Genomic DNA, 16,488 nt, shown 5'->3' on the forward strand with positions numbered 1-16,488 from the left:
TTAGGTGCATGTATACAACAACATACAATTAAGAGACATTACCACCCAATCTTAAAGCTCACGCCTCCTCCTTTGCTCCCTCATCCAGGAGTGTCTAATTCTTGTACCTCAGGATGGATGCGTTTGTTTAGAGAGGAAAGTTTGGAGAATTGGTAAGTCAAGACGACGAAAGTTGTTTGGCCAAGAATTTCAGACTGACGAAAAGAGAGCGAAACTTTGGTTGAAATGAGGCATGAGATATGATGATTTTCTTACACCCTCCTGTTTCTCTCTCTCTCTCTCTCTCTCTCTCTCTCTCTCTCTCTCTCTCTCTCTCTCTCTCTCTCTCTCTCTCTCTCTCTCTCTCTCTCTCTCTCTCTCTCTCTCTCTCTCTCTCTCTCTCATCATCAGAAACTTGGCATGATTGAAATGAAAATAATGCCGTTAATTTTCATCAACAATGGAGAAGGAAGCCTTGCAGATGTGCCGGAGAGAGAGAGAGAGAGAGAGAGAGAGAGAGAGAGAGAGAGAGAGAGAGAGAGAGAGAGAGAGAGAGAGAGAGAGAGAGAGAGAGAGAGAGAGAGAGAGAGAGAGAGAGAGAGAGAGAGAGAGAGAGAGAGAGAGAGAGAGAGAGAGAAGGGGGGGGAAGCAGGTGATTGGTGCCCTAGTTGTGCTTCAAGTGTTCCCGTCCATCCATCTCAGCTATACTTGTTTCTTACCTCTTCTTGTCACGTCGAGTTTATCTCAATTAGAGTCACTTTCTTGATTGGTTCTGGGAAAAGTTAGCTAAGGAAGGGGAGGGGAGGAGGAGGAGGAGGAATACAAAGGAATACAAAGGAAGATCAAAACAGCAACGGACCCTGAGGTCCTTACTTGGCTGTTTGGGTAACTATTCTACTTTATTAGTGGGAGACACAGGATAGCACGGAAGAAGGCTCCTCCCCCCTCCTCACTTCCCTCCAGCCGAAACTGGCCGGAAAGAGGAAATGGTACCATGTTTTATAGAAAACAACATGGAATTTGAGAGGAAAGTAAGAGAGATAAGGGCTACTTCTGCTCCATACAATCAGTCTACATACAACCCTAATATTTGTGTCATCTGATGAGGCGCTTCCTCTTCTATAAAATTTTTAATTTACTGAGGTACATTTAACTAGATGACTATAGTGATGGGTGAGTTGCTCTGCAAGAACTCGATTCCTATTACTATTGCTGTGACGGGTTCAGAAGTAAGTCGCCGAGGAACAAGCCATCACTAAGGTCTCTAATTTTTAATCTTTGTTGCATAATAATTGTTTCTCTTCCTTAATGAAATATACATCCATCAGATGACAGGTAGTACGGAGTGAACGTGTTCGTTATTTAGACATGAACAATGACAACCGGGATTAGTTTTTAGATACTTGTCAAGAAAGGTTTTAAATGAATCAACAGTACCTGAGTTACGCTTGATGAAAGACAATTCCAGATGTTTATGACACGATTGAAGAAAAAATATTTGGCTTTATTTGTTTGATTTCGCTTACCTATTATTTTGAAGCCATTGTTTCTTGTAACATTAGACTGCCTGAGTGTTAGGAAGAGTTCAGGTCTCATATTTGTAAAACCTTTAAAAAATTTTGCAAAGTAAAAGCAGATCCCCTCTTAGTCTGCGTTGGATACGGAGGATAGATTTAGTTCTTTAAGCATTCCTCGTAGGATTTATTGCGAAGCCTTCCGATCAATTTTTGTTATTCTACGTTGTATCTTTTCTAATTTCTTAATATCCTTTTTTTGTAGTAGGTGACCAAAACTGTATGTTGTATTCAAGATGAGGACGTACGAGTGAGTTGTACAAGGTCAAAATGAGTTTCTGTATTTCAAAGTGAAAGCTCTTCCTATGAAACATATTAATTTATTGGTAATTTATACGAATTCAGTGCAGTGTTTGCTTGGTTTGAGATCTGTTGATATTAAAACTCCCAGATCTTTTTCAGCATTAACACTTTTGATAGGTGTGTTACCCATTTTATAATTATGCTGCGGGTTACTATTTCCAATGTGTAATAAGCCACTTTTCAGACTATTCAATGAAAGTATCTGTGACTTTTTGCAAAATCTGCCGTTGGTTTGGTGAGTCAGCCTTGTTAGCAACCTTATTATCATATGCGAATTTTGACAATTTACTTATGATCCCTTCGTCAATATCATTGATATAAGTTATGAAGAGATCCTAAGATTGATCCTTGAGGAACGCCACTACTTACATTGATTCAATTTGAAGAATTACCAATAATTACTACTCGCTGTTTGATGTCTGTATACCAAATCTCTATTCACGCAGCGAGGTCACCTGATGTGCCATGAGCTTTAACTTTATGGAGGAGGCGCTTATGAAGAACTTTCTCAAATGCTTTCTGGAAATCAAAATAAACTATATCTTCTACCCTGGTATTATCATAGAAGGAGGAGGAGCAGGGAGGGAGGGGACAGAAGGAATTCTATCCTTTTGATTAAAAATAAAACTTGTATGGCATTTTTAAAGATTTAATAGGATGGAAGAGTTATTTTTATTATTCTATCCGTGTAGCTTTCTCTCTCTCTCTCTCTCTCTCTCTCTCTCTCTCTCTCTCTCTCTCTCTCTCTCTCTCTCTCTCTCTCTCTCTCTCTCTCTCTCTCTCTCTCTCTCTCTCTCTATCTCAGTTTCTCTGGTAATTATTCCCTCTCAGTACAACAAACAGAAATGATCAAGAACAGAGGCATGCAAGAGGTTGATAACTCACTTAATGGAAGGGGAAAGCGCGGAAAAAAACCTTGTAACTAATTAATTCATCCCTTGATACATCTTATTTTTTCACCACACAGAGGGAGCGAGCGGTGCTGGTCTGCTCGGCGTCTTCCTACACTCAGTTATGTCAGAGCCCTGTATTTCTTGTTTTTTTTTACTCTTGGTGGTGGAGGGAGTCAGTGCGGGAGAAGGAGGAGAGGTAGAGGTGGGACATACGTGTATTAATGTGTTGGGTGTTCGATTAGCGATATCTGTAGTGGTAGTAATGACTGGTGTGGTATTGGAGGTATTATTGTGATAGTGGTTATAGTTGTAATGGTAGTAGTAGTAGTTGTTGTTGTTGTTGTTTTGTTTTGTTGTTGTTTAGTAGTAGTAGTAGTACCTAGTTGTTGTTGTTGTTCTTGTTGTTGTTGCTGTTGTTGATTAGTAGTAGTAGTAGTAGTAGTAGTAGTAGTAGCAGTTGTTGTTGTTTTGTAGTAGTAGTAGTAGTAGTAGTAGTGGTGGTGGTGGTGGTTGTCGCTGGTGGTATTCTTCATTATCCTGTTGATATTGATCCTGTTTTTCTTCCTTTTTTATTGCTTTATTTTTGTTCTTATTTTTTTCGTATTTTTCTTCTTGTTCTAAATATTTTTCTTTTCGGCATTAACGTCCGGTTTCCCTCATATATCAAGGCTATAACGGCTCCTCTTAACGAAGAACTTTTGAATTGGGCATTTGCGAACCGTGATCTCGAGGTGATGCCCTCGCTAACCTCAGACCGTGGCCAGGACTCAAACACGTGACCTTGAGGAACCCCAGGCTACCAAACACGCTCTTTACCACTGTATGACTGTGGCACACAAGTAGTAATGCGAATAATAATAATATTAATAATAGAAAAAAAATAATAATAAGAAGAGTAGGAGTAGTAGTAGTAGCAGCAGCAGTAGTAGAAGTAGTTGTAGTTTTAGTAGTAGCAGCAATAGCAGCAGTAGTAGTAGTTGTAGTAGTAGTAATGGTAATAATAGTAGTAGTAGTAGTAGTAGTAGTAGTAGTAGCAGTAGTAGCAGTAATTGTAGTAGTAGTAGTAGTAGTAGTAGTAGTAGCAGTAATTGTAGTAGTAGTAGTAGCAGTAGCAGTAGTAGTAGTAGTAGTAGTAGTAGTATTGTACTAGCGATGATGGTATTATCATTATTAATTATTATTATTAATTACTGGTGTTTTGTTTTCGGTGTAAGCATGACATCTTTATTTACTTTTTTCTTATGTGACTCACTGTACGGGATTAACAGTGTAAGTACGTACTCACAACTTCACCAGAATATGTGTTTGTACAGTAATTTAAATAAATGCTAGTATGGAGAGAAAAAAAATAGACGATGTAGTACAACACAACATTTATACACATCGCCTCCCTCATGCAAAGCGCTTACGTGCAGCCTAATTCTAATCCACTTAACAAATTAGATTCACAACGTCGCCTCATCCATCCCGCCAGCGTCACACAGGACCCTGGAACGCGGCGGCCATTCATCCATCCATTTCTTCCGCCCGTTACGGCTTTAAAACAGCCAACACAACACCACCATTCCATTACTCCAGTTAGTCATGCACTGTGCGTTGTATCCGCGTCATTCCCTACTTATACATTGACTTTCTTTCGCCTTCTGACTTTATACATGATAATAAAGAGGGATATGCGTCTGTGATTGAGCTGTAATATTACGTAGATCAGGTTTTCCGAGAGAGGGAGAGAGACAGAGACAGAGAGAGAGAGAGAGAGAGAGAGAGAGAGAGAGAGAGAGAGAGAGAGAGAGAGAGAGAGAGAGAGAGAGAGAGAGAGAGAGAGAGAGAGAGAGAGTTCTAATGCCGTTCCAGTAACTCTCTTTAGTCTTCCATGTATCCATAACACTCAATACTCACTTCCTCTTCCTCCTTCATTAGTTCTTCCACCTCCCATCTCCTTCATTCGCTCCTCAGAAGTTACTGCAACTCTCTCTCTCTCTCTCTCTCTCTCTCTCTCTCTCTCTCTCTCTCTCTCTCTCTCTCTCTCTCTCTCTCTCTCTCTCTCTCTCTTGCCACCTGCCCCAGCTTTAGGTTCAGTTCAAGGCCAAATATAGTATCTCTCTCTCTCTCTCTCTCTCTCTCTCTCTCTCTCTCTCTCTCTCTCTCTCTCTCTCTCTCTCTCTCTCTCTCTCTCTCTCTCTCTCTCTCTCTCTCTCTCTCTCTCTCTCTCTCTCCCGCTGCTCCATGGCTATTCCAGACAGGAACAAAAGCACTAAATGTAATTAATGTTCTCACACTCGTCTCTGCCGCGGCGGTGGTGGTGGTGGTGGTGGTGGTGGTGGTTACAGTGGCGGTGGTGGTCGGGGGGACAGTGTCAGAGGCAAAAGTTGTGGTGTTAGGGGCGGTGTTCCTGGTGTTAGTCACTGGTTGAGTTAGATAGTTTCTGTTACGCAATTCATGTACAATTTTGCCAAGCAGAGAGAGAGAGAGAGAGAGAGAGAGAGAGAGAGAGAGAGAGAGAGAGAGGAATTTCCAGCCATCTGTAGGGAGATGGAACAGAAAGAAAGGACTAACATCAGCATACCTCTTGGTCCTTATGATACTGTTTATGGCAAGGCAAGGAGGGAGAGAAAGATAAACAGGAAACGAATACATACATTTAATGATGAAAACATTGTACTAGTTATTATAGTTGCAGTTATAGTAGTAAGAGTAACAATGATATGGGTCTTTCCTTCAGCTACACACAGATATCAACTCATGTCCTTCTTTTTCCTGTTTCTCTCCACCTAACTCATGTGTAGTTGACAAGTAGTATGTCCTTTCTTTACTTAATTTCTTTTTTCCATTCATGTATTTCTTTCTTCTTTGCTCTTTGCTCTTCTTTGCTCTATTTCCTTCTTCCTTTGCTCCATTTCTCTCCTCAGTCATGAGCAGTTGACCAGTGGCAGTGCGCAGTGCAGCAAGACTTCCTGCAATGTTATTTATACTTCCTATATAATCCATTGTAATCCGCACGACCGGAGCACAATGCACTTCACTGAATTCCTTGAGAGAGAGAGAGAGAGAGAGAGAGAGAGAGAGAGAGAGAGAGAGAGAGAGAGAGAGAGAGAGGAAGGGTTGTGCAGGCTCGTCGGCATCTGTGACCATGAACTTCCTCTCGTAACTTTGAAGCTGAGGTTGGGTTTGGGGAGTTCGTTTGTGTGCTGTATGGGGGAGCAGTGGTGGGGTATGTGCTGATGTGTAACATACTCCACACACACACACACACACACACACACACACACGCTGGCAATAGATGAATGGAGGAGATGAATAATGCATGGCCACAAGGATTTATTGCCTTATTGATTCATATATGTGAGTGAATATACTGATAGATAACTTGAGATAGATAGAGCAATAAATGAAGAAACACACGTTAAAGGAATACACTAACGAATAAATGTATAGCGGTATAGATTGATAGATTGATAGATAGATAGATAGACAGGTAGCTAGACAGACACTTGGGCAGAAAAGAGACAGCCTCGAATTGCCTGCCTGTGTCTAGCCAAGTGTTGCCATGTAAAAACGAAACCTGCATGCATCTCAATAAAGGAGGATTTAGTTGTGCTGGTTCTGGCAACACTTTTCTCTTCCTTTCCTCCTCCTCCTCCTCCTCCTCCTCCTCCTCCTCCTCCTCCTCCCTCTCGTCTGTACGTCTTATACCTACAGTTTCTCTCTCTCTCTCTCTCTCTCTCTCTCTCTCTCTCTCTCTCTCTCTCTCTCTCTCTCTCTCTCTCTCTCTCTCTCTCTCTCTCTCTCTCTCTTACACACACACACACACACACACACACACACACACACACACACACACACACACACACACACACACACACACACACACACACACACACACTCGTCATGCAACTTTTTTGATCGCCGGAAACTGCCAGAGAGAGAGAGAGAGAGAGAGAGAGAGAGAGAGAGAGAGAGAGAGAGAGAGAGACTTCTTGACCAAAATACTAGTGAGCAGTGTGAAGTGAAATGATCAATCAAGGAAAAAGAACAAGGAAGGTAAAAAGAAGAAAGAAGAAAGTAAAGAAAAAGCATGAGATTTCAGAAAGAAAGGAGAGAAAGTGGAAGAAGGAATGGATGAAGGAAAGAGAAGGAAGCAAAAATAGATAATGAGAATGAGCTGGAAATGGAAGAAAAAAATATAAACAAAAAAAGAGCAAAGAATGTGATTGAAGAGAGAGAGAGAGAGAGAGAGAGAGAGAGAGAGAGAGAGAGAGAGAGAGAGAGAGAGAGTGTGTGTGTGTGTGTGTGTGTGTGTGTGTGTGTGTGTAATGAGATGTCGTGAATTGGCGTACGTAGATAAGAGACCAAAGCAGAAATGAAGAAAAAAATCTGAACAGAAGTGAAATAGAAAAGAAAAACGAGAAACTCATTAACAAGGAAAGGAAAGGAAAGGAAAGTGTTATTCATTTCATCTTAATTATTTTTATCTCATTAATTTTCTTTATCCTTCATTTTAAGAATAGTGGATTTTAGCTTTACAACCAAGGATCTCGTAAACACTCCAGAGAGAGAGAGAGAGAGAGAGAGAGAGAGAGAGAGAGAGAGAGAGAGAGAGAGAGAGAGAGAGAGAGAGAGAGAGAGAGAGAGAGAGAGAGAGAGAGAGAGAGAAGGAAATGGAAAAACAGAGCAGAGGAGGATAAAAGAGGAACCGGATACAGAACAGTTGAATGTAAAGGAGAAGGAAAATGGGAGGAAGCGAAAAAATGGTAAAGGAAAAGGGAAACGGAAGAATATGTGATTACAGAAAGGCAAGGGTGGTAGAGACGTGCGAGAAGTAAACTTTTTTTTTTTTTTTTAGTGTTTAAAGTTTCAATACCAGCATCCTCTACAGTTTGCCATCTATATGCACCGACACTGCCAGAGACCTTTTTAATAGAATGGTCCGGCATATTGAGAAGTAAGGTAATGGTTTATGTGTTGTGGAAAATTATTATATGGGAGATAAGGCAGTAAATATAGTAATGAGTATGATGTTTCTACTGTAGATAAAAAAGAAAAAAATATTTAAAATTAGAAGAGAATTAGAGGAATGGTTTAATTTTTAATATTTTTTAATTTTCATATCCTTTACAACTCCGAAATCGATCAGTTGGTCAAAGAAGCAATAAGATGAAGTAAATAAAATAAAAAAAACTGTAATTACGAAAGACAATAGGGCTTTAAACATTCAATAAGTAACGTGAATCCTGCAGTCAGTCAGTCAGTGGAGGCGAGGCTGGTGACTGCGGGCCGTGACTGCACCAGGAGTCAGTCTGTGTCCGCCCTTCAACTTTACCCGCCGCTCGGGGCCTCGCTTTGTGCTGCTGGAAAACTTATATTGGGCGTCCTTATGGAGAGACTCAGTAGCCGTGCTGATAAGCGTGCGCGACTTTCTGGTAGAGGATCAACATCTAGATACCTGTTTTGCTACTCATAGATTTACCACACTAATAATAGACAGCGTAGTGACGTTCATTTTTTTTTTGTGTGTGTGTGTGTGTGCGTGTGTGTGTGTGTGTGTGTGTGTGGAGGATAAGGCGGAGTAGAAATCTGTTGAGCTGTAAAGATGTAAAGATAACACATCATTCCCGTGCAACCCATAAAGACAGACAGACAGACAGATACACACTCCCATACCTAGTCCATCAATAAATAGCGAAAAGAAATACAGATATTGCGAACACAAAGATTTTTAAAGTGACGAAATAATGGCAAAGATTAAGAAGAAGGAGAAAGAAAGGGAGGATGAGGAGGAGAAAGGACGAGGGTACGAATACTGCAAAGAACATAAAGGTACACGGAAGACTGGTTGGGAAGACTAGAGCAAAGTTTCTTCATTCGAAAAGTTGACTTGCAATATAGCCAACGTACTTTGTGGCAATAATAGCTGAAGTAGTGGTGTTCTCCAGTGATGTGTGGGTACCAGAATGCATCACCTTGCTCTGGATACGTGAAGGAAAGCTCGTCAGACAGAAACAAGTGCACATCGCTGGGTCTCCCTTAACCAACTCCATCCTTCGCCTGTCCATACTTCAAGCACGCAAATTACAGCCTTCTTCTGGAGCGTGTCAGGAACATAAATTACGTTTTCAGATATTCTCAAACACTTCTTCCATTTCCTCCTCCTCCTCCTCCTCCTCCTCCTCTCTTTCTTGGTTCACTTCTTCCGCCTCATCTGCTTCGACTCTCCTGTCTCCGTCCATGTCATTTTCTTCTTTCTCGTTTTACTCCTCCTCCTCCTGCTCATCCTGATTCTCCTCCAAGTCGTCCTACTTCTCAAAGACGCCTGTTTCCTTCCCCGTCTCCCCTTCCCCCTTTTTCCATTCCTTAGTTATCGCTACACCTGTCACCGTTGTGTGTGTGTGTGTGTGTGTGTGTGTGTGTGTGTGTGTGTGTGTGTGTGTGTGTGTGTGTGTGTGTGTGTGTGTGTGTGTGTGTGTGTGTGTGTGTGTGTGTGTGTGTGTGTGTGTGTGTGTGTGTGTGTCGCAGTGCAAGTGGCAGTAACGAACAGACTTTGATGCCAGCCTGAAGATGAAGTGTGTCCGTGAAGAGGGAAGTTCCTCTCGCGGAAGTTTTCTTACTGTGGGGAAAGAAGATAGGTTTGCCTGAAGCAGCGGGAAGGTGAGAGTGATTAGTGGTACGGCGGTGGTACAGAGAGAGAGAGAGAGAGAGAGAGAGAGAGAGAGAGAGAGAGAGAGAGAGAGAGAGAGAGAGAGAGAGAGAGAGAGAGAGAGAATAAATAACCGCATACACAAAACATGAGAATATAATACCATATTTTTATGTGGAAGATAAATGAAGCAATCAACAGAGAGAGAGAGAGAGAGAGAGAGAGAGAGAGAGAGAGAGAGAGAGAGAGAGAGAGAGAGAGAGAGAGAGAGAGAGAGAGAAACAATAAAACAGACATAAAAAAACACAGACAGATGAACGGAAAGAGACAAAGGCCAGCGAGGAAAAAAAAATCAGTGTGTAAGGTTAGGAAAAAAAAATTAAAATAGAGCGGATGTGAGAAGAGATTTAAAACAAGAGAGGAGGGATCGAAGAATAAGTTTCCTAATCCTCAAAGTTCAAGAGTCATTATCACTGACTTCCGTAAATTAAGAGAAAGAAAGTATCTGTATAATTTATAACTTTGTAAGTGTTCGAGACAAAATATTTAGGTCAATTCAGACATGTTTATTTTTCTTCTCCACGCCACTCCCAATCTCTCTCTCTCTCTCTCTCTCTCTCTCTCTCTCTCTCTCTCTCTCTCTCTCTCTCTCTCTCTCTCTCTCTCTCTCTCTCTCTCTCTCTCTCTCTCTCTCTCTCTCTCTCTCTCTCTCTGCTTTGATTCCTGCCCACGCCTATCCTCATTTCTTCTTTTCAGTTCCTCTCCCTCTCCCCCTACCCTTTCTCCTCCTACTCCTCCCCTTCCTCTTCCTCTTCCTCGTCCTCCTTTCTGCATTTATCTTCTTCGCATGATTCCTGTCTTTCTCGACGTCTCTCCTCCTTTCCCTGACTATTTTTTCGTCTTTCCTCTTACTTTTGACCTCCTTTCATTGGCCTACTCCATTTCCTTCTTGCCTCCCTTCCTTCCTTCCTTCCTTTCTTCCTCCTCCTCCTCCTCCTCCTCCTCCTCCTCCTCCTCCTCCTCCTCCTCCTCCTCCTCCTCCTCCTCCTGATGTTCTGGTTGTCTCCTTGCACAAACATCTCAATCAAGATGACACTTAGTTTATTATCTTCCCACACACACACACACACACACACACACACACACACACACACACACACACACACACACACACACACACACACACACACACACACACAAAACCTGTTCATGCATGACAGGCCGTTCACATTATGCAAGAAAACACGTGCGTAGGGCGATGCATGGCAATGAGACGAGAAGGAAGGAGTTTAAAAATGTCTTCCTGTCTTTTCTTTTCTTCCTCTCGTCCACGCTTTCGTTTTTTTTTCTTCCTCCTCCTTTCCGTTCTATTTTTCCAACCCCCTTTCGTTTCGGCCTTCCTGTCTGCCAGCTTTCCTTCCTTCCTTCCTTCCTTCCTTCTTTCTTTCTTTCCTTCCTCCTTTCTTCCTCCTTCACTGCCCTCGATTTGGAATTTATGCATGGGAAGTTTGGAGGTGGAATGGCGGGTTTGGATAGGGATGAAGTACTTTATTATAGAGTAAAGAGGTGCTTGGTGTGTGTGTGTGTGTGTGTGTGTGTGTGTGTGTGTGTGTGTGTGTGTGTGTGTGTGTGTGTGTGTGTGTGTGTGTGGATGACGATGTGGATGGTGATATCAGCAAACTGTCTCTCAACATTTCGTTTTCAAAATGTAATGGTGGAAGGAATGAGAGAAGTTTGCTATGTATAGAAGTGCAGCGGTTTGGGAGTCTGTGAGTGTGTGGGTGTTTGGTAGGAAGTGTGTGTGTGTGTGTGTGTGTGTGTGTGTGTGTGTGTGTGTGTGTGTGTGTGTGTGTGTGTGTGTGTGTGTGTGTGTGTGTGTGTGTGTGTGTGTGTGTGTGTGTGTGTGTGTGTGTGTGTGTGTGTGTGTGTGTGTGTGTGTGTGTGTGTGTGTGTGTGTGTGTGTGTGTGTGTGTGTGTGTGTGTGTGTGTGTGTGTGTGTGTGTGTGTGTGTGTGTGTGTGTGTGTGTGTGTGTGTGTGTGTGTGTGTGTGTGTGTGTGTGTGTGTATGCTTGCAATAGATATGTGTGTGTGTGTGTGTGTGTGTGTGTGTGTGTGTGTGTGTGTGTGTGTGTGAGCTAGATACGTATATAGTGCAGAAAATCATGAATCTTTGCACACACACACACACACACACACACACACACACACACACACACACACACACACACACACACTGCAGGGAGGGAACGACTCATGCACGCAACCTCAATTAAACATACATATTGACACATGATATGTAAACACATGCGGATCCAAGATGTAACACACACACACACACACACACACACACACACACACACACACACACACACACACACACACACACACACACACACACACACAGACGTTAATTCATCTCAAAATAACCTCTTTCCTCACATGACCTCAGAATTCCTCCTCCTCCTCCTCCTCCTCCTCCTCCTCCTCCTCCTCCTCCTCCTCCTCCTCCTCCTCCTCCTCCTCCTCCTCCTCCTCCTCCTCCTCCTCCTCCTCCTCCTCCTCCTCCTCCTCCTCCTCCTCCTCCTCCTCCTCCTCCTGCACTTATCCTCCCTACTCCAACTAACCCGAGAGAACATTAATATTTACCCGTAGTCACCAACCACTCACAAACTTACAAATTAACCCCCGCTACTAAATTAATTAACCTACGTTTTTAATTTCTCTCTCTTCATTCTTTTTTTCATACGTGTCAGGCAGGAAGTTAATTATTCCTCGAGAGAGAGAGAGAAAAAAAAAATAACAAGTATATATATAAATAGATAAATATAGGTTGTGTCGTGCGTGAGAACAATAATCAAAATGCCTGTCTGTCTGTGGATATATAAACATCTCCCCTCACGAAGCCTGTCAGTCTGTCACTCAGTCGCATGACGGAGGCAGGGTAGTGGGCGGCGGTGTAGTGGGTGGGATCAACGCCATCACCAGAAAAGGAGAAAGAAGAAAGAAAACGGATCAGATCAAAGTGGAACAAAAACAAGAAAAGCAGCCTCGTGTCAGAACCGGTGTAGTGGGAGGGTAGTGGGTGGTGTGTTGCGGGTGGGTAGTGGGTGTGGTGTGTAGTGGGTAGGGTAGTGGGTGAAGTGCAGTGGGTCGGTAGTGTGTCGGATGTGATAGGTGTAGTCACCATCCTCATCACCAAGGAAGTAGAGACCACGGTGACAGTCTGGACGAGTAAAAGAAAAGAAAAAAAGAGATGAGAGCTGGAAGACAAGGAAGGAAATGTTAAAGAGGAAGCAACAAAAGGGAAGAAAACAAAACAGTGGGAAAGGGAAAAGAGAAAATTGAATTGTGTGTAGAAAATCATACGTAATATCTGGAATAAAGAAAAATATAAAAAAAATAAGAAAAGCAAGAAAAACAAGGAACAAGGGAAGTCAGAAAATGAACAGATTAAGAAATAATGAGGGCGAGGACGGAAAAGGAGAGGATGAGGGCGGGAAGAAAGAGGAGAAAGAAGTTAAGGTGCAAGAAGAAAAAAAGGATAAGGGAATGCAATCATCATCATCACCCAATCATCATCATCATCATCACCCCCATCATCATCATCATCATTATCATTATCATCAGTTTTTTCTATAAGTATTGTAAGTAATAATCTCTTATAATCTCTTGAAGGCACGTCTGAAATTAAAGAACATACTACGTTTATTAAGGTACAATAGATAAATCGGCCCCCAAGTATACTCGTACAGGCTAACACTGAACCACACGCAATAACACTGTACTCGTAATTCATATAGTTTCGAAATACATATAAAGGTCAAATATAATAAACGATACTTTCTAAGGTATAGGGAATCGCGACTTTTGAAGGGTGGTATAGTAAACGCGAGTAAAGTGAACAGGTAAGGCTTTCCCGATGTGGCGTGGAGTAGATGAGCAGAAAGCATTGACAAGTTGAAAAAAATTAACCCTTTTACTGCGACACGAAACAATTAGCAGCGCCAGAAGCAATGTGTGAAGTTTTTATAAGCATCTACAAAAAAGTTAGCGATGGGAAAGAAAACATTTTGCAATTTCTTCCCACTTCAGAGATTGGATGTGGGTGTAGAACAAGTAAACATGTTTTAAAGTACTTTGAGTGGCAATTAAGGAAAGGTGTATCAAGTGGCAGTCAAAGGATTAAAGGGAAACTGATGATGTAAAGGATAACAAACAGCAACTGATTCCTACATCCTTGCTGGGGTTTTCTCTCACACTACTCGCTACTAGAAATAGAAAAGATAGGATAGCACAGTCGAACGCTTTCTATTTTTTTTCTACAATGAAGGATCTCAGAAAGGAACAGAAAATGCATCATATTCCCCCTGTGCTCTGCTTCCACTATATCGTCTTACTTCCGCCGGACTTTAAAGGAAAGGGAGAAAAAACCCCATATACGATTGGTCCACTTTGTATCGCCAGAACTTTGCTATAGAAGAAAAAAGGGGAAAAAATTCAGTAGCACTCCCAACATTTGCATGGCCGGACACTGGTGACGGGATGGCCCTGTGCCCTGGAGAGAGAGAGAGAGAGAGAGAGAGAGAGAGAGAGAGAGAGAGAGAGAGAGAGAGAGAGAGAGAGAGAGAGAGAGAGAGAGAGAATACAACTACTGCTAGTGCTACCTTTATTTTTCGTATATCTCAGCTTCTTGAACTAGATAACTTTGAATCAAGAAGAGCTTGTCACCTTATCTCTCTTCGCTAATTGTTTTCCTCTCCTCTGAATCGTACAAGTAATGGCCACCAGGTGCTGCGCGGACGTTGAGTGACGGTCACAATAAAACCCCAAACAACACATGAGACATATTTAGTAGACAGACGAAAGAAGAAAAAGGAAAAAAGAAAAAAAGAACGAGGAATCAACAGCAAAGTTGAAAGCAGGGACAAGCCATAAAGGTGAAAATTAATTACCTCGTGATTCATAGGATTTTCGCCTCTCTATACGGTGGATCAGTGCATGTTGTTGTTCTCTCTCTCTCTCTCTCTCTCTCTCTCTCTCTCTCTCTCTCTCTCTCTCTCTCTCTCTCTCTCTCTCTCTCTCTCTCTCATAGAAAGAATCTAGTCAGTTATAGTTCGAAAAAATCGTGTGTGTGTGTGTGTGTGTGTGTGTGTGTGTGTGTGTGTGTGTGTGTGTGTGTGTGTGTGTGTGTGTGTGTGTGTGTGTGTGTGTGTGTGTATGCGTGGGTTTGCGTGCTAGGTCCCTTGACACGCTGCCAAAGTGCCATTCACCCCGTATATAAAATCAGGATAGAAAAGCCGGACCCGATCGCTGCATCATTTTTTCACCTCATGCCAAAGAACAATGAGCAGTGGAAGTGAATATTCGAATGTCTCTCATTACTCTTTTACGAGCATCCCTCTTTCCCTCCCCCTTCCCACATCACCCTTCCCTTTCTCCCCTCTCCCTTTCCCATCCCTTACCCCTCCTGTTTCCCATTCCCTTTCCCCCTCCCATTTCCCCGCCACTGCATTCACTGTGGCGGTAATGTGGAAGGTTGGATTAAGGGGTGGCGAGATGAGAGAGAGAGACAGAGAGAGAGAGAAAGTATATTGTGATGGTATGAGAGAGGAAAAGAGAAGGAAAGGAAGGAAAAAGAAGAAAAGGAAAACAGAAGGATGTGTAGGGAGATAGACCTGAGAAAAGGAAGAGAGAGAGAGGAGAGGATAGGAAAAATGGAACGGAAGTTTGAAATAAGGAGAGGACGAAGGAAAGTAGTAGAAATGAAAAAAAAATAGTGGTTATTAGCGAGATGAAGATGAGAGTTTGGTATTAAAAAAAAAAGCAAGGAAGAGGAGGAAAAGTGCAGCGGAGTATGGGGAGATGAGAGAAGGAAGCAAGAAGAGGGAGAGGCGAACGGTGGATAGTGAGACGCAAAAGAGGGAAGAAAAGGGAAGGAGAGAAAAGGAAAGATAAAGTAAAATGAAAAGTGCGGGAAGGTGAGGAAGAAGAGAGAAGAATAGTTAACGAAGGAGAGAGAGAGAGAGAGAGAGAGAGAGAGAGAGAGAGAGAGAGAGAGAGAGAGAGAGAGAGAGAGAGAGGAAGAGGAAGAGGAAGAGGGAGGAAAGCACCTGCCATTTCTGCATGAGTTGGTCTTCATGGCTCCATCCAACCTGGGTATAAAACTAGAGTTCTTAATACACAGGTGTTCTCGTGACCCTTATCGCTCCCACGTATTGGTCGTGTGGCTCTAAAACCTGCGGCAGGGAAAGGAAAAAAAAAAAGGAAAAGAAGTAGAATTATATAAAAAAAAATATGGCTTTGTGTCTAAAAAATTATGATGCTAAAGCTTTGTCTGTTTAATGAGTTTTATTGTAGTTTATCGTAGTTTTTTTCTATTTTATGCCTTTGTTATTTTTATCCTTTTTTGTTTATATATATATATATATATATATATATATATATATATATATATATATATATATATATATATATATATATATATATATATATATATTTTTTTTTTTTTTTTTTTTTTTTTTTTTTTTTTTTTTTTTTTTTTTTTTGTATGTCATTCTGCTACATTTTTTTTTTCAGCTGGTCTATCCACATTCTCTGTATCATATTTCCCTTTTCTAGTATTATTACACACACACACACACACACACACACACACACACACACACACACACACACACACACACACACACACACACACACACACATACGACGTGACGGCTATTGACGTGATGGCTATTGATTTTCCTTTACCATATATTATTATTTTGTTTTTTTTTTCTAGTACGTTACATTATTTTTCTTTTTCTCGGTGAAAACTTCATATTTTTCCTCCCTTTATGTTCCAGTACAAGTAATCCTGCATTAGAGGATTAAATGATTTCACACATGATAAAGGTTTATGGAGCTACAAATCATTAGCTGTAGAATATGTAAAGGAAAAAGAATGATTATATATATTGCAGTGAAGCAAAAAGAATGATTAAATGTATTGTAGTGAAGCAAATTTATACTCTCTCTCTCTCTCTCTCTCTCTCTCTCTCTCTCTCTCTCTCTCTCTCTCTCTCTCTCTCTCTCTCTCTCTCTCTCTCTCTCTCTCTCTCTCTCT

General features: G+C 41.7%; 1 long non-coding RNA gene across 1 annotated transcript in view; it reads left to right on the top strand.

Annotated features, from left to right (window-relative positions):
* The first annotated feature begins 2,822 nt into the window (after window positions 1–2,822).
* Window positions 2,823–16,488, top strand: part of LOC135105543 (uncharacterized) — a 63,374-nt gene continuing 49,708 nt past the window's right edge. Inside the window, exon 1 of the long non-coding RNA XR_010270895.1 lies at window positions 2,823–2,867. This is a non-coding gene — a long non-coding RNA (uncharacterized LOC135105543). The remainder of the gene's footprint in view (window positions 2,868–16,488) is intronic.

This window comes from Scylla paramamosain, chromosome 12, assembly GCF_035594125.1.
Source record: "Scylla paramamosain isolate STU-SP2022 chromosome 12, ASM3559412v1, whole genome shotgun sequence".
NCBI classification, from domain to species: Eukaryota; Metazoa; Arthropoda; class Malacostraca; order Decapoda; family Portunidae; genus Scylla; species Scylla paramamosain.